General features: G+C 35.3%; 1 protein-coding gene across 1 annotated transcript in view; it reads right to left on the reverse strand.

The window, feature by feature from the left end:
- The window catches only part of RhoGAP15B (RhoGAP_ARAP and RA_ARAPs domain-containing protein RhoGAP15B), a 74,664-nt gene extending 64,300 nt beyond the window's left edge, over positions 1–10,364 (reverse strand). Inside the window, exon 1 of the mRNA XM_081727864.1 lies at positions 10,216–10,364. The gene's annotated coding sequence lies outside the window, so the exon portion shown is untranslated. The remainder of the gene's footprint in view (positions 1–10,215) is intronic.
- Positions 10,365–18,175: the final 7,811 nt, after the last annotated feature.

The following is an 18,175-nucleotide window of genomic DNA, read 5'->3' on the forward strand; positions in this document are numbered from 1 at the left end:
ATACATGCACCAATTTTGTAAACTATAGTGGGATCAAAAACTTATCTGTAACACTTAATAATTTTCAAATGTAATTTTCCCGAAATTATACATTCGAAATGGTTCATAGCTTGAGGTTTGTGCGGATGAATTGATATCCGCAAGAAAAGAAATCTGTTGATATATTTTTACTTTCTTTGATGGCGGATAAAATTGTGCATCTTCGTTAAAGGACAAGAATTTAAGGTACTAACTCTTCAAAGCACTATTAATTACTGTCTTCGTGTAATTAAGAGTGGGATCTCCATTTCACTCTGTGAACAAAATGACTAAAAAAAGATTTTAAAAATACCGGTGTGCTCTAAATTATTTCACATAGACAGTATTACTAACTTGACAATTTACTTGCCCAGAAATCTACATTCAGAAGATGTATTTTTTCATTAGTAATTTATGTCTGCATGGTTTTAGTTTCCTGTAATTGACTTATAATCAGAACAGACTGTATTTAATGTCAACCTCAATTTGATTGATACATTTCATACGGAACTCACAGAACTACAAATGGCGTATTTTTCAAAGAACAACTGATATAAAAGAAAAATGCTGCAAAAGCTCTCAAACTCTTTTTCGAAATTTAAAACAGCCCCGTGCAGAAAAGTTGTGTATAGATGTATGTACTAACGTGCAAAAAAATTGGATCAAATCGATCATTTTGACGTGCCACTCACACCATTTTTCGGCATCCATAGGGAACTAGGCAATTTTTACGCTCTACAAGGTTTTTTTTAACATTTTTGTTAAAGAAAGGATTATGGACAGAAGCAGTACACTAAAATTTTCGTTTTTCGGTTTTAAACATCTAAGTAACATTTTCTAAACTATTGCCATCTTTATCCCCTTATTTTCGACAAAACCGATTTGTAAGCGAAAATATTGAGTTTCGGAAGTTGACATTTTTTATTTTTCTTCCTTTCTTTATTTATTTACAGAGTAATATATCTCTGTATGGAACAGCTCTTCATTTGTCCGCAAGGCCTGCTATACACTAGAACAGTGGTTTTCAAAGCGGGGTCCGCGACTCCTAAAATTTGGAAAGTAATAAAATGGAACTCACAGCTGTTATGATAAAAAGTATTTTTAAGATTAAGAAACTGCAGATGGGCAGTACGAGTACAAAACAATAACTATTCATCATTTCCAGTGCTCAAGGATTTCATTCATTCTTCAGGTAAAAAACTCGTCTGCTGAAAAACACAAAACACTTGTAGAATACTTGAAATCATCAGCTGCAAGTTCTCGAAAATATTTGGTTGGATTGAAATCCTTTCACTAATGTAGAAATTCATGACAGACAAGGTATTAATCTCTCTAACACAGAACAAGAATAGCTATTGGAACTATCCTGCGCTTCATGGATAATCGTTTTCAAAGGAACTTTGTATCTTTTGGTTACGTGCGCATTGTGAGTATGAAGTTATCTATTTAAAAAAAAAAAAAAAAAAAAAGCCATACCTAAAACGAAATAATCTTAATGTGGAATCAGACCTAAGATTGATGGTAATAAAACATATTCCAGATTTCAATGCAATTATGAAAAAGAAAAAAAAATCATTTCTCACATTAGTAACCCCACATTTGAGAACATTGTTTATCAAGTGGATTTTCTTTAAAAATAATAATAATCTTCAGTCTTGAAAGTTACTGTACTTTCAACTGAAAGTTCGTTCACTAGGAAACAATTATATATCTTTAGAATACATTACTTATTGCATTATTTTTCTTGATCTTTTTCTTTTAAGTGGTAATTCTAATTAGTATAGTTTTTCTTAATACAAAGTAAAATTTTAGATAGCATTGCAAAAGGGTCCGAAGATCACTTCACGAATGAACAGGTGGTCCGCGTTATCGGAAAGTTTGAGAACCACTGCACTACAGGATAGATCCTAGGAAGTCTCTTACGAGATTCCTTAGGGAAAATGTTATAGAAGATCTTACAGCAAATCTTGGCTTTGTGTGCCATACACGTAGACTGGCTGGGTGTTTATCCACAATGCATCGCGGTAAAAATGACGCCTCACGCTATTACTGCATTCAGAATAGTATCATGTACTATAATGTGTTTTGGGCAAAGTATACTTACCTGTGAAAATGATATATGTGCATAGTGTGACACAAATGCCTAATTAACTATCTTTTGTTATTAAAGATGTTTTCACTTTCTCTCGCCTGATGTCGGTTAAATCGAAATCTTACGAATTTTCTTTCCAAAATAGAGCGTGCTCTAAACACGAGAAATCTTATAGGATAGTTCAGAATATAGGAAATGATATGCGATCTGATGCCATTCACGTTGAGATTTTGACTCTACAAAAAATCGTAGTTCCTAGAATCTATCCTATAGTGTATAGTAAGCCTAATACAGAACTTATCCTGAACTCACCAAGGAGAATCGGCTATATGTTGAGTTCCACTCGTGCCAACCCTACCTTCCACGCATTCGGCGCATCTTTAACTTTCACAGTCTCAATGAAGTCCTTCTTTGATACAAACCCTTCCTAATATCTTCCTTCCGTCAGTTCTGGTTGGACTAGAGTTCAGCTAAACTTCCATTTTCAAAAAACTTGGAATATCTCTAACAAGTATTGTTGATTTCTGCCAAGGTACATTTTGTTACCATCTCACATAAAAAGAAAGAGTTGATGAATAAATCGGAAATCTCCACAGACAACTTGTCATGACAGACTGAAACAGGAATGAGACTGAATTCTTTCGAATCTGACTGTCAGAAGCTCTTGGCACGACATAAGCAGTTTACCGGGAGAGACGTAAAATGAGTAATCATGTTCGTCCATCTAAATACTGAAAAGGGTAACTGAAAGGAAGCTAATCAGAGTGCAACTGACAAATAGACTATTTTTCCAATCTCACTCTTCGTCTTGCAATCGAATGACCTCTCTCCCCCTTGGATCCTGCGTTAACGACAGTCGTATCACAGAGAAAAATTATTATGGGTTTCGGTTTTCTTATGAATATACTTCAAATAGTCCGTAAGACTTTATTTCACATCGATCAAAAAGCGGTATACGCGATCAATGTATTTCAAGTGTGATCGTTTTGAAGACAGAACATGATTCTCAGCTACAATTTGCTTGGACAATTTTCTTCCAACTTTCACTTGTTTAAAGTTCTATAACTACTTTGGGTATTATTTAGTTTCTCTTTCAAATCACTTGGTAGTGACTCGGGCTCATTTAATAGTGATTACGGTTCGTTATTTGTAATTGTGATTAATATAAATACAGTGTAGATGTATGGCATAAAAAATAGTGAATAAATCACGATCCGACATATACTAAGCAGCCACTAAAAAGCACGAATGCCATCCAAAAAATCACGGCAGGAGGGCTCCAGCGATAGCGAAGGAATGTGTCCACAGGAAGCGGGTGCGTCAGCGATGGTGTGTATACACTTAAACGAGGTCGTTTGCAACTTCACTATAAGCCACAATACCGACTCTGGAGCCGTCGAAAGATTTGTGAGAGATCCTAAATGCCATCCTACTACTTTTATTAAAATAGACACGTTTCAATCTGACAATTTCATCAAGTTCTTTTCCAAAAAGTACACAACATTTTCTCCGTTGTCAAGCATCTTCGTTACTGTTCACGAAGAACAGTGTGCAAAAAGAAATTGAGCACAAAGTCACGGTCTTCCAAGTATATCTCAGACTGAAAAGACGGAAGACATAAAATAACTTGACCCTACATCGCGTCAAGTTTTCAACTGACTGACATTCCTTTCATCTTTCTTTTCCTCCCTTCTTCTTGTGGTCAACTCTTTTAAGCCTGCCATAATAATCTTTCTGTCTAGAACCTTAACATTGATTTTGCAAGAGTACTGGGACAAATCTTTGCATTTGCAAGTACTGTACAATTGTCAAAGAGGACATTGGCTGACTTATTAAAGACAGAAAACTTAACGTTTCCCTAAGTTTTTGTACTTAATATACTATGAAAGAATCATTCGCACAATTCTTTTATGGAATATTAGAGGTAATGATGCTCTTTCCCAAATTGTCTCGAATTTCGCTGACCCTTAGCAGCCCTTTCTGTAACACTTGACATTTTCGCACCTAGAACACCACCATTGTTGCGGGTTTGTATGTGCTTCAAAGATTGGGCACACTGTTTCCATTCTTCTCTTCGTACCTCCATTTCAGCCCATTCTGAAGTCTACTCACAGAGGTAAACAAAACTATAGACAAGAGAAGTACAGGGTATTATTTAGTTTTCCTCCGAATCACCTTGTAGTGATTACAGTTCATTAATTGTAACCTTGATGAATATAAACATACGGCATAAAACATGAAAAAACTTGTGCTAGGTGGCCACTAAAAAGCACGAATGCTAACTAACAGAGTCAGAGCAGGAGCGCAGCAGAGGGACCTGAGCAGTAACGTCCATAGAAAGAGGCACGTCATCGAAGTGGATATACGGATCATACGCACAAAATAGGTCGTTTACAACGGCTCAGTATCAGTCAGAGTACCGTCTCCGGGGCCATTGATGATTTGGAGAAGATACTAAATGCCATCCGAAGTACACATGAACACTGAAAAATCTTCGATTCTCATAAAATATGTAAAACAATTTACCATCCTTTCTACTTATACATGATCGCACGCAAGTACATACTCTGACTGAATGATCGAAAATGAATGCAAAATTTAATGAGGGAGTAGACATCTATACATTTAAAAAAGTGAAATGGAAAGATTCAGTGTAATGTCTACGGCGGCAGAGCACTTCTGCACAGAGTACAAAACTGTATGTTATGTTTACAAATATAGCGTTACTAGTGTTACATCAATACAAGCGCTACAACTGCTACCACAGTGAAACCCACGCGTTTTTCCTACCGTCGCTGATGACGCGCCTGCTCCCTTCGCACGCACTCCAGCGCGGATCCACCAGCTTGGCATTGTCTGACTCGGATGGACAGCATTCGTACTTTTTAGTGACAACTTAGCACATGTTAGTTTGTTTTTTGGATTGTAGTTGTTATGGCGTATGCCTGGATGCTGTATTTATACGAAGATAGCAAAAGAACTATAATTCTTCAACAAGTATTTCTTGCGACCCCTTTGAACTTCATCCACGCTCAGTACGGTATTGGGGATGGTTCTAGAATACTGGTCCCGCACAAATGGGTGAAGGTCGCTTAGAAGCTCTTTTTTTTTTAAAAAAAAAAAAAAATCAAAGCTGAATCCTCAATTCACATACTAATGCCGAATGGGTGAGGGTGGATTAGTAACCAGGGTGATTACTTTCTTTATTACAACACAAAAGGGATGCGGCCAGTGTTCTAGAACTCTGGTCCAGATACTGTCATGTCGCCCGGCGCAAATCTTTTGAAAGACAAGAAGAAGGAAATTACTAAAACGATTACAATATTTCGAGTGGTGTAACGGTGACGGTAACGGTGGAGAGTATTAGTGGTTAAAATATGAAACAAGTCTTTAATAACCTCCCGTTATCTGGAATCTCGGTAGCAGGAGCGCACGCTCCGAAAACAGTGTATCAAGAAATAGTGAACTCAAATAAGAATACCAATATTAATACTACAACACCCTTGGTTCGTAATCGACAACTTACCATTCGAGCCTTCAATATAAATCTCCACACTGATATTATTCACGAAGTTGTAAGACGTAGCGTGGACGTAGAGAGATGATGCAATCTAGACTCAGAATTCTCAGAATACAATTGCGTAAACTTGCTAAAAACCACATGTATTTATTTACTATATTTGTTTTTATAATACCACATTCTATCACAAAATAGTATTCATATACACAACAGATAATGCTAACCACAAATGAACAATATTTTGACGTAAACAGTCGCTTCAATAATGATTTGATAACGTCACTCACTTTAATTATTGATACCGTTCAACATAAAACTGAGATTGACAAGTAATTAAAAGAAATAAGATATATCAAACAAGGAAACATACAAAATACTATATACAACAAAAATAATAATAATACATGCAATAAGGTTTCTCTACTATTCTAAAAGTCTTTTCAGAATAAATCAAAGTCCAGACGACAGTAGCAAATTATGTTATTTCAAATGTCTAGAAAGAATTGTTTTAGAGAAGTTTGATCTCTTATTTATATTTGTATTTATTATTTATTTATTAGTTTTTAATTATTTCCTTTTTACGGATGCACTGAACTATTATATTATTCTTGCCACTTGGTATAATTGTTTCTATCTTCAGTTCTGTCTTTGCCCGAACAGATGATTCACTAGTGTAATACTGATTTACCTACAAAGTGACTAACTAAATGACACTTGATAGTCGCGACTGGCGAACTTTTATTTAGATTGAATTCAACTTATTACTGATATTTCAAACATTCTTCACAGATAAATATGTTAGCTAGCACAGTTTCCAGAAATAATGCAGTTATGTAACGATGTTATAGTACTACTGTGGTTGTTGGATATTTTCATAGCTATAAATTGAAGTAATATTCCGCTATTATATAGGCCTATATCAAATATAGATTGATTTTGTTTTAAGCGCTTTTTATGTATATATGTTTCAAACTTGAGCTTACGACTAAAATAATTCAATACAAAGGAATGCGTTCATATTGTGTGCTCATTATATGCACGACGTTCTATATTTACTGATCCTTTAGAGTGTCTACAAATTATTAACTTCTACTAATATTGACTGGCGCAAGAAACTTTATATTTACTTTTTGTAGCACTGATATGCAGTATCCAGTAAAATAGGTTAGGCTATGAGTGAAGTATTTGAAATGAATATTATTATATCGGCTTACATAAAAAATGTATCAATATTGTAGATTTACATTTTATATGCGCATATGTTATTACGGTAATATCAAAAGAATTCTATAAGGTTACGAGTGCAAAGCATGCTTTAATGTGTCGTATACCGTATACACATATCACTTGTTTTAATTCTTTTCGTTGACATTAGTACGTGACATGCGATGTTTACTTGCAAGGTCTTGTTTCTTCACGAATATGGCTTACTTGTTATTTTTCGAGCACATTCGTTTTTCTTACCTTCACCGGCAGGTTGAAGTACGTATTTACATTTCATCGTACCTCTTATGCTTCTCACTTTACTATTACATCACTTAAAATGATTTTTCAGCTGCATTTCTCTTCTATTCTTCTCCAGCTGCCTGCCACCTGCTCCTCCTGCTGTCGATTCAACCTGCTGCTCCCTGATTATATGTTTTCACTGTTGCCAGTGAAGTTTAGACAACATTGGGGGAGTTCAGAAGGTTACTGAGCGGAGCGCTCAGTCACACTGCTCGAAGTGAACGAAACACAAAACTTGCGAAAACAACGGGTACACAAATGCTGATGGGGCAGCGTGTCCTGTCACAGTGGTGTTCCTAAACTTGACCTGCACGATAGTTTTTTGTTTATAATATGTCGTAATTGCTCTGATAGGTCCTACATGTAAAGCACTCAAGCAATAATAAATTCATTGTGGGGTCAATTCCGCAGATGGTGACCCCAAAACACAAAATTTACGGAGATAGGAACAGAATCAGATGAAACGTCAGCATGAGAGTAACAAAAAAGGATAATACGTCATCAGTGTCGGGTGATCAATTACGGAGAAAAATGACAGCTAAACTTCGAAGTTGGTCATTCGATCATAACAATATTTTGAAAATTTACCGGGAAGAAATATATAATTTGCTAGTTTGTGTGCATGATAATACGTAAGGAGCGGAAGCTTGATTTTTTTATTAAGCGGTTATAAACATGGAACTATTTGGCAAGAGGAGGGAACTACTTGGCGCAAAATCAGTGACTGGTTGGATTGTGGGAAAGTAATGCGCGTTTGTATTCTGAACATGTGTTCTTTACTACATAATTCTCCATAAGAAAGATACGATGAAGTCCTATGACAAGGCAGTGTACAAATTGATCATATAAGTATCGCAAAATTGTACAATACACAATGTATATATTTCACACTATATAAAGTGTTTTTCCACTATCCTCGTTTACGTATACCCATCGTCGGTGACGCGCATTCTCCGTATGGACGCACTATCTCGCTAACGCTCGAGCTGCGCTCCTGGCTTGACTCGATCGGACCGCAGATGACGGCTTCGAAAGTAAAGTTAAAGTAAAAATTAATGATTTTCAAATTTTCGTAGCCTTTACTACTCTTTTGGTAGAAAACAGCCGGACAACTAACTTCGGAATAAATGCCAAATTCTGGGCTCTATGAAATCGCGTATTGATGATAGAACATAATATGGCATTGTTTCAAACACACTGTCTTACTGCCTAATCTAGGACGTATATGTTGCAGTAATGAAATGAAATGCAAAACTAAGAGAGAAATAGCAATTCTCACGCAGGTTTACTTTTAAAACACTATTCGAAATAATTGTTGAATAATTATAATTATTTTACTAAGCTCCTTCTTATTATCTCCTAAATGATTTGCGCTTGGCGGCACGAAAATATTCACTTGGCATAGATAAAATTCAAGGAGGCCATCAGAATAGCTGAAAAAATATAATTCTTTCATGATTTGCGTACAAACACGGTGTCTGGACGTATGGGATAAAAACTACAGCACAAAAAGCACAAACCAATCTACGATAGGTAGCCACTAAAAACAAGAATGCTATCTAACCAAATCAAAGCAAAGCGAAACTGGATGCCCGAGCGGCTGTGAGGGGGCGTCCGAAAGGAGCAGGAGCGTTATTGACGGTGGGTATACACGTAAGCAGGTTAGCGAAAACAAGTGGATTTACGTAATGATACAAGTTTCAAGCACTTGTCATGGTCTCATACTAGTAGCGGTCCACTTGTAATCATAAAATACAACTTCGGTACACTGTGCAGAAATATACTGCCGGTGGGAAATAGTATTTAATACAATCACCTCTCATATGCACTCACTTATTTTGTATAGTAAAGAAGTCGTAATGATTTAACACTAGTAAACCCCGTTGAACCCTGCTTGTAAATGTAATGTGCTGTAGGAAACCAGCACCGTAATTCTACGTAAGATATATCAAAATAAAAAAATCAACAGTATTACAACGCTGAAAACAAGTTCAGTGGGTCTAATCGAGCCGCCATCTGAGGAAGATTAGTCTCATTTTGCATTGATCTACATACCCTTAGAAGTGAAACTGAAAACAATCTAGTAATAACAACACAAAAAAAAAAAAAAATGTTTCCTTGTATGCCAGATCTCACGAAGTTTTTCCCAATAGTTAACTCTATAAACCAAGAAACTGACGAAGAGAAAAGAAAATTCATGTCAATGCTGAACTAATTCCAATGTAATATTAAAGAGCACCGTAAACACTTCGTGAGATGGAAAATAGGGTTATAGTTAAGGAGACGTACTTCCCATTTAGGGAAGGACGAGAAACGCCATACTTTCAGGAATTATTCATTGACTATCTAGGATGTTAAAAAGTAGGTAATATACTGAGTTCTTGCCCTTGTACTTAGGGTGTTTAGGTAGTGCAACAGTAAGATGTATCCTTGTGCACGGGAGATGAGAAGTAGCTGTTCTTAACTATTACCGAAAATTAAAATTCATTCTCTTGAAAAAAATATTACGTTTATCACGATATTCAATAATCAGTTACCTTGTACATTTGTTCACAAAGAAAGGATTTACTTTCTTAATATATTCACATGAAGTAACACAACTGAGTACTTAAAAGAATTAACGTTTTCACCACACTTATCACAGCACATGAGATATATCACCTTAATATCCACTGAACAGAATTAAATAAAACGAAACAACAAAAATTAGTAGCGTTTTTAAAACGAAACTTCAAACTCCTTTGACATACGTGTTTTATGTTCTCCCATCTCAATATATTATCCTAGGATAATAATTTTGGTTTAAATCTTTTCAGTGCGGATGAACAAATATTACAATCACACACCCACAATCTCGTTCACACAAAGACGAGATTGAGTGTGCGTTATCAATGTTTAGCTTTGTATCATGTATGTATACACTTCAGCCAGCTACACAACACGAACACTTAATGAAAAAAAAATTAAAAAATCTTACGTCAAGTCTCTTCGCCTATCGAAAGATAAAAGCACGCACAAATCACTGATATTCCCTAAGAAACGAATATAAAAGTTTTAAAAGATATAATAATATTTATACCTCGTTATCTACACCCTAATAACCTCCTATGAAGGGCGAAGGCCTTTGCACTAACGAAGTATCCATGAGTCATCACTGCCAGCTGTACCTCCCTCTTCCACAACTCTGCTTTGATGCGCTCTCCACTCGCTGAACCACAGTCCGTGCGCTAAAATCCAACTCTCAACAGAAATCAGAATTCACTTATGGGTCGTATCTCTTTATAGAGAGTAAAACCTGGAGTAAGTAACACGAAAAACAAATGTGTTTTAACGCAATTGTGATTGGCTGATGCATGAACCGACCGCTATTATTTGTCTGGCTTGATTTAAAAGGAGAAAAAAAAATCCATCTTCCGTACTCTTGAGTGAGTCACAATAACATTCAAAACATGAATCATTATGTCAAAGAAAAAATAAATAAATAAATAAATAACAGCTTTGTCTACTCTAGTCTAAAAGCTGAGCTCAAGGAATGAAATAAATAAATAAATAAAAATACAATTCCATCGGAAGTAAAATTCCGAACCGGATTATCAAATATGTCGCTATTCCGGACATTCTCAGCTTGTTGCCAAAATAAATATATAAATAAATAAAATAAGAATAATCATTGTTTTAGTAAACGTTTGTGCGTCAAGAAAATAACTATTTTAATATATATATATATATATATATATATATATATATATATATATATATATATATATATATATATATATATATATATATATATATATATATATATATATATGTTTAATTTCGCGATTGCAAATATCATGGAAACCTTTCAGAGGAGGTGATCTCCCTTGACGCTAAGTGGTCAGCATACGCGCCTTTGGCGTGGGAGATCCTGGTTCGGATTTCACACATTAAGCTGTAGGTCCACGCCTCATATAGCCTCGGTGCTGAAAGGAAAGCTATAATCAAATGAAATCATAAAAGGAGGCAAGTCCAACAAATGTCGGAGCCCGGAATTTTTAAACAGGCCTACATAAATATTCTTCACTTAACTGTGGTGTTTTCAGTAAATTCCCATCCAATTGCTTTGAAAGCTCACGAAATATATGAGCGGCCTGCTTACAATGTGTGCAGTTTTAATTATTAGTGGGACGCGGTGGTCAGTGGTAGAGCGTTCACCAGCCATATGATTTAAGAATTATAGAATTGCTAGCTATATAATTTAAGGGTCCCTAGGTATGTATATGTATATATGTAAGATGTTTATAAAAAAAAATACTCATTAAACCAGAAAGGAGGAACTATAAGAGTTTGTCACGGGCCTGCAAAACGCCTAGGTACGCCCCTGTATAGGATACATATTTTAATCCAAATAACAAGGTAATAATTCGGCATAAAAAGCCGAATAGCTTGCTCCTAAATCCAAAAACTATTTATGGAAGTCCATTTCTTTGACTGCGTTTATATGAGTGCAAACGAAAACAAGCTAAAAGTTGTTAAAAAAAAAAAAGAAAACAAATTCATATAGTTATGTAATAATACAGTAATAAATTGGCAACGATGCACTTTCAGTTAGGTAAATAAAAGTACAAAGTAGATTATGACTTTCGGTTGTTTATGTAGTTTAACATGTTGGCCTTTTTAAAAATATTTTTTCTTTCATATGCAATTATAAATATTCTCATTTGCTGTAAAAAAAAAAAAAAAAAAAAAAAAAAAAAAAAAAACAGCAAGGTTAACAAACACATAACTAGATTAACCCCATTTGGAAAGGGGGCAATAGATCGTTTGGTTGTCCATGCCTCCATTTGCTATTTGTGGCTGCATCCCTGTAAGATATACACAATATATAAATAATACATTTTTACTTCATGTTATTTCCTAGTACTTTGTAAGGTCAAAAATCTGACTTTAAAAAAAGCTTACATATGCTCTCAAGGATAGAAACCGAACTATTGAAGAGAAAGGGCTGTTTGTTTTATTGAACAGCATAAAACATATGCTTGTAATAAGAAGCTGAAAGAGACAGACAACTTTCGAATAAGTACATACAAAAAAAAAAGAGAGAGAGAGAGAAAACAGCCATATGTGCAAAGCAAAATCTTCAGAAGGATTCACAAATCAGGAGTATGTTGCTTTATATATATATATATATATATATATATATATAAACAAAACAAAAAAATGAACCTTTTGAACGAGTTATTTGGTTTGAAGAGACTCTTTTATAATGTTTACATTTACAGCAACTTGTGATCTGACAACACTTCTAAAGAATGTTTTTTAAGGCTTTTTTTTAAATATTCAGCATGCATATTTATATAACATAACCATGCAGTTCTACTGTATGCTACATAAATATTAAGTTTAGTCCATGTTGTCCCTTTACTTATTGTCTGACTGTGAAGACTGGCGAAAGCGATTGCACATTAAAAAAAAGAAAAGAAAAGAAAAGAAAAAAACTAGTTTTCTTTATAAACACAACACGTCTTAACCACGTGAAAGAAGCAGAAAAAGAAAATAGATAAACCAAAATGAAGATAAGTCTCTTTGTATAATGTTACTGACATTTTAGCATTCTTTAAAGAAATACAATTAAAGCATTGGTATTGTAGGTCGACTGAGTGCTATCAACCTCATATTTGACTATATACGAGGTTTGTCTGAAAAATATATGGACATTATCTGTTATGTGGGCTATGAGGGAAAAAGGGTTTTTAGTTTAACGTCCCACTTGTATGCACAGAAACTAAAGTAGACGGTGATTATGAGTTAGTTGATAATCCGGAGAAACTGCAAGCACATGATGTTTGTCCACCACAAAGTCCACTTGGCGGGAGCTGCGATTGACACAGGGCTCCATGTACCACTGCTGCTCCAGTGACGATCATCACCTACCATCACGACAATGCTCCAAGTCACATCATTCGGCAGTTCCTGGCCGAGGAGAATATGGACCAATTCGCGTACTTGTGTCAAGATGAACCGATTACTGAAGTATATTCTCAATGGAATGAAAACGAAATTAAATTAAATATTTCAGTTTTACTTCCCGCGGTTATGCCGGTTAGGCTAAAGGAGACGGTGATGATGAGAATGAATGAAATGGTGGAATGAAGAAACTGGAAGGAAACGGGAGAACCACGAGGAAACTCACGCACAAGGTGTTTGTCCACCACAAAGTTCACATGGTGGGAACTGGGATCGAATTAGAGACCCCATGCACCAGTGAACGCTCTACCACTGAGCCACAGCGGCCCCTGAAGTATTTTCACATCTAGCTTTTTATTATGATGTTAGCAAGATAACTGTTAATGGGGTATAGCCCAAAATTACGATTATGGTTATGAGGTATAGCCCAAAATTATTATTACGGTTAATAATATATAGCCCAAAATTATGATTGCAGTTGATGAGATATAGCCCAAAATTATAATTATGGTTAACGAGACACAGCCCAAACTTATGACTATGGTTAATGAGAAATAGCCTAAAATTATTATTAACTTTTATACTTTAATTATTGTTTAAGCATAATATTGTCGCATGATAAGACATAAGAATTGTGTACAAAAAGTATTGAATCTTATTTTTCCGCGTAAACGAATAAAACGCGAGAGACTTTCTTCAGTGTAGATGTAGAATGGACACTCATGGCGCAGTCTTGATTTTTTTTTTTTCGGACCGCAGAAAGCATCAGTCGTTAGCAGTCGACCAACGAGTGAAGACGTGTAGTGAGCGGTCGTCAGATTACAGTTTTTTTGTAAAAATGACAGAAAAACTTGACCATTGAACGAGAATTTGTGCATGAGGAGAGTGTCCGCGAAATTTGATTCAGGCTTTCATCACTAAACACAACATTCCTGTGTGTTGTCAGGCTCCTTACTCACCCGACATGGCTCCGTGTGACTTTTGGTTATTTCCCAAGCTGAAAATGCCACTAAAAGGGACCCAATTTGAGTCAAGAGAAGACATCATACGGAATGTGACGGCACAGTTGCTCACCATTTCAACAACTACGTTACGGAAGTGTTTCCAACAATGTCAGAAGCACTGGGAGAAGTGAGTGCATTACCAAGGAGATTACTTTGAAAGAAATTAGTGTTTCAGATTTCCAAATCAATAAATGTATTTTTGCCAACCAAAGGTTTGATGCTTTTTGAATACGCCTCGTATAAAAATCGATAGATCACAACAAGCTGAACAAAATGGCATCGTTGAGTGCAAATTCTCATGCGTAGTTTCCGAGAAATCGAGGAAAATTCATTTTTGTAGGGCTAAAAGGTATGTCACCCATTCCCAATAATAAATGATAGTTTTTTAATGTTGTTAGAATGGGCTGTTCATTTATGTATTGAAGTGTACAAAAAAATACACTGTTAGGTAGAAGATTGTATCTATTGCAGTTCGTCTTCTTCTAATGGTGAAACGCCTACTGCTAACAATGACACCTATACAGTTATGTGTTGTGAATGAAGTACTTTTTGCAAGATAGCTACAGATTTACAATATTTTACAAGCCATTTTATATTAGCACACAAATAAAATGAAAATGTTGCAGACTGCACTTCAATAAACACTACTCTAATCTTGTTTATTATTATAATTGTTATGGCCTCCTTATTATGAATTATCCAGACTCCATGTCGCATTAGTTGGCCTAGTATAGTCATTTCAAACTGAATGCTCTGTGACGTCACAATTTTCCTGCTCCTCTTCTCTGTAAATCACACAGAGAGATTAAGGAACTAGCAGGTAAATTCTTGTTGATAAACAAAACAACAGATACAGACAAACAAGAATGTTGATAGTGTAGTTGATGGCTCTGGAGGTATAGTCCTCGTGGATCCACTGACTACGTATATGCCAAACCAACACTTCTTTATTCCCTCTCCTTCCTTTGCTTCCTCAACGTGTTTCTCACTGTAATTTCTCTGATTGCAAAAGCGACATTCTGAAGAGTATGGTGCCCCAGTTTGGGAACCAAAGTTCTAACTCAAAGACCAAGTTAAAACCAGTTGAGAATGCTCCAAGAGCATTGCCAGAACGAACTTAAAAAGAATTAATTTTTGTTATTAACTTCTACAAGCTTTATACCAATTGTTCTACGTATTGTATTATTATACTCATTAAACAATTCTTCTAATATGTCTATCCATTTATAATTTCCTTGAGTACTAAATTTGTTGCACATGTTTTGTTTAAGAGTTCTGTTAAAACGTTCTACGATATGTTGTTTTACGAAAACATACTCAGAATGGAGGACTCAAAATTGAAAAATTCGCAAAATATCATCTCTCTATGACTTACGGTTTCCAAGATATGGCTCCTTAAATCTCCGGAAATCGGAAAATTTTTGACCAATATCTCGGGAAAGGTAAGAGTGGCGCGAAAAATTTCATCACTTTTTTTAAAGATAGTTTTTGATACTCCATCGAATAGAGGGCTCAAAAATTGAAAAAATCGTAAATAACAGAGAGAGAGAGAGAGAGAGAGAGAGAGAGAGAGAGAGAGACTCACAGAAATAGAGAATTCAGTAACGAACTTTTTAAGTTCGTTGAAAATACTAGCGACAAAGCTATAGCAAACAACTCTAAAGCCCCGAGAATGATGCACCCACAGCAATTTTGCCACGTGCAAAGAAAAAAACTCATGAATAAAAAAAAGAGAGGAAATGATTTATATAGTTGCTCCATGTATCATTTTACTACCCACACTCATTCAAGCACTGCTGGCAAAGAACATTAAATACCATCATAATATGCCTCGTAGCCACAAAACGTGTGTTCTAAGGGGAAAAAATGAATCAGTTTTTTCTCTCACTTTTTTTTTTAAAAAACGAGATATTATACTGATATACATAAAATAACGTGTATATGTGTGTGTCAGTCCGTCAGTAAATTATCGTATAGAAAATACAGGGTGTCCAATATACAATGCAACCCGGAGTTTTGGATAGTAGAACTTTTGAACCTGAAGTGATACACGAATAATGGTTATACCAAAATGAAGCTTTGTTCATGCACATATTTTTAAACTAGGAAGCAACAACTGAAGTGCACTAGGAACCACACAGTGTTGACAGATGTAACCATTTTTTTTTTTTTTTTTTTTTTTTAAACATGTAAATTGACTCATAACTCATATGTATGGATGTTCTGTCGTTAATTTTCAGTTTGTTTAGTTGGAGTAGCTTGGAAACTATGGAGCAGGAAAAATATTTTTTTTCATTTACACCGATAACTAATTGGATGAGGCCTCTGTAAGGGAGAACTAGGGAAATCATAGTTTTCATAAATTAACACACTGAATTGGCAACCTTTTGGCTTTTCCAATTTTGAATCCAGTAGCTCCTATCCTTCTGGTCCATAGCACCTTAAATTTTGCTCTTGTTCATTTCTCATGATGCTCTATCAGATGTGCTATGTGGCAATCAGATTTTAGCGACAACTTGTGGGACCCTTCCGTGTAAAGAGGCGTATCAAGCTAGACACAAATCTATGATCATTCGGGCAGTGGACTCTGATGTTGTAGTGGGGAGTGCGGTGGCTCAGTGGTAGAGCGTTCCCCTCCGATGCCTGAGATCCCTGGTTCAATCCCAGCTCGCGCCGTGTGGACTTTGTGGTGGACAAACACCGTGCTCATGGGTTTTCTCGGGGTTTTCCCGTTTCCTCCCACTTTCTTCATTCCACCATTTCATTCATTTCTCATCATCACTGTCTCCTTTAGCCTAACCGGCATAAGCCTGGCACGTAAAACTTAAAGAGATTTCATTTCATTTCATTTTCTGATGTAGTACTTTCTTTGTTAAAATTTAATCAACTACAAGCAGACTTCTTATGGATTGCATTTGGCACTGGAAAGAATTCAGAGTACATCCCAATTCATCTACTATTTACCAAGCTTGGAGTCAAAAAAGCTACTTCCGTTCGTTTTTTCCATGCATTGTTTGGTTGCAACACTTCCTCGTTTACTGATTACGGAAAAAAAAACGCTTGGGAAACATACAGAAATCTCCCGAAGATCACACAGACATTCCAGATTTTGTCCCAGCAACCTGCATAAATTGATATGTTTATGGATGAAGTTGACAAATTTGTTATTTTGATGTATGATAAGTCATCATGTCATAGCACAGTTAATGAGTGTAAAAATAACTTTACAAAGGGCGTTCCATGGAAAGAATACCACCAACAAATCAGCTTTATTTTAACATGTCTTGAAGAGTGCTTATCAAGATGGCTATTGGTGGATATATATATATATATATATATATATATATATATATATATATATATATATATATATATATATATATATATATATATATATATATATATATATATATATATATATATATATATATATATTTTAAACTATCTTATCTGATCCAGACCTTTGGGGTTGGCACAGAAATGAAACAGAGATTTGAGCCAACGTGGACAACTCTTCCTAAAGCAGCTCAGGCATGTAGGGAATTATTCAGTTATTCTTGCAAAAAGTACAACACTCCTTGTTTCATGTACAAAATGTAGTGTACAATAATCACGATTACAGTGTACAATGCTTTGCAAGTGTATTGACTGTGGAAATGAAAGTGAACAATTCGAGCTTCCTACTTTTGTTGACTTTTGTTGATGATGATTTTGACGACTTTGAGACTGACTTTTAATGTGGTTTGTTACAAGAAATCAGTTTTACCTAAAAGTGTTTTAATCTCCAATATTTCTTCTCGTTTCCTTTCTAACGTGTCAGATAGGAGCAAAGGTGTTTGTTATGTTATTTTAAAAAGAAAGAAAAAAAGATGAAGTACAATAATGTAAAATTAAGTGAAATACAAACAAATGAAATGTTATAAATAATTTCTCATTATGTCTCCAGGTTTCAAAATCAAGGATGTCAAAAGAACCACCCTAATGTACAATTGTATAATTCAGAGGATTGGGAAATTACTTTTCACAACGTTACTATGTACGATATCGGAATGGTACTTAGCAGAAACATTACTAATACTTCAGTGT

The sequence above is a fragment of the Thermobia domestica genome, chromosome 10 (assembly GCF_964235325.1).
Source record: "Thermobia domestica chromosome 10, izTheDome1.hap1.1, whole genome shotgun sequence".
Classification (NCBI taxonomy): Eukaryota; Metazoa; Arthropoda; class Insecta; order Zygentoma; family Lepismatidae; genus Thermobia; species Thermobia domestica.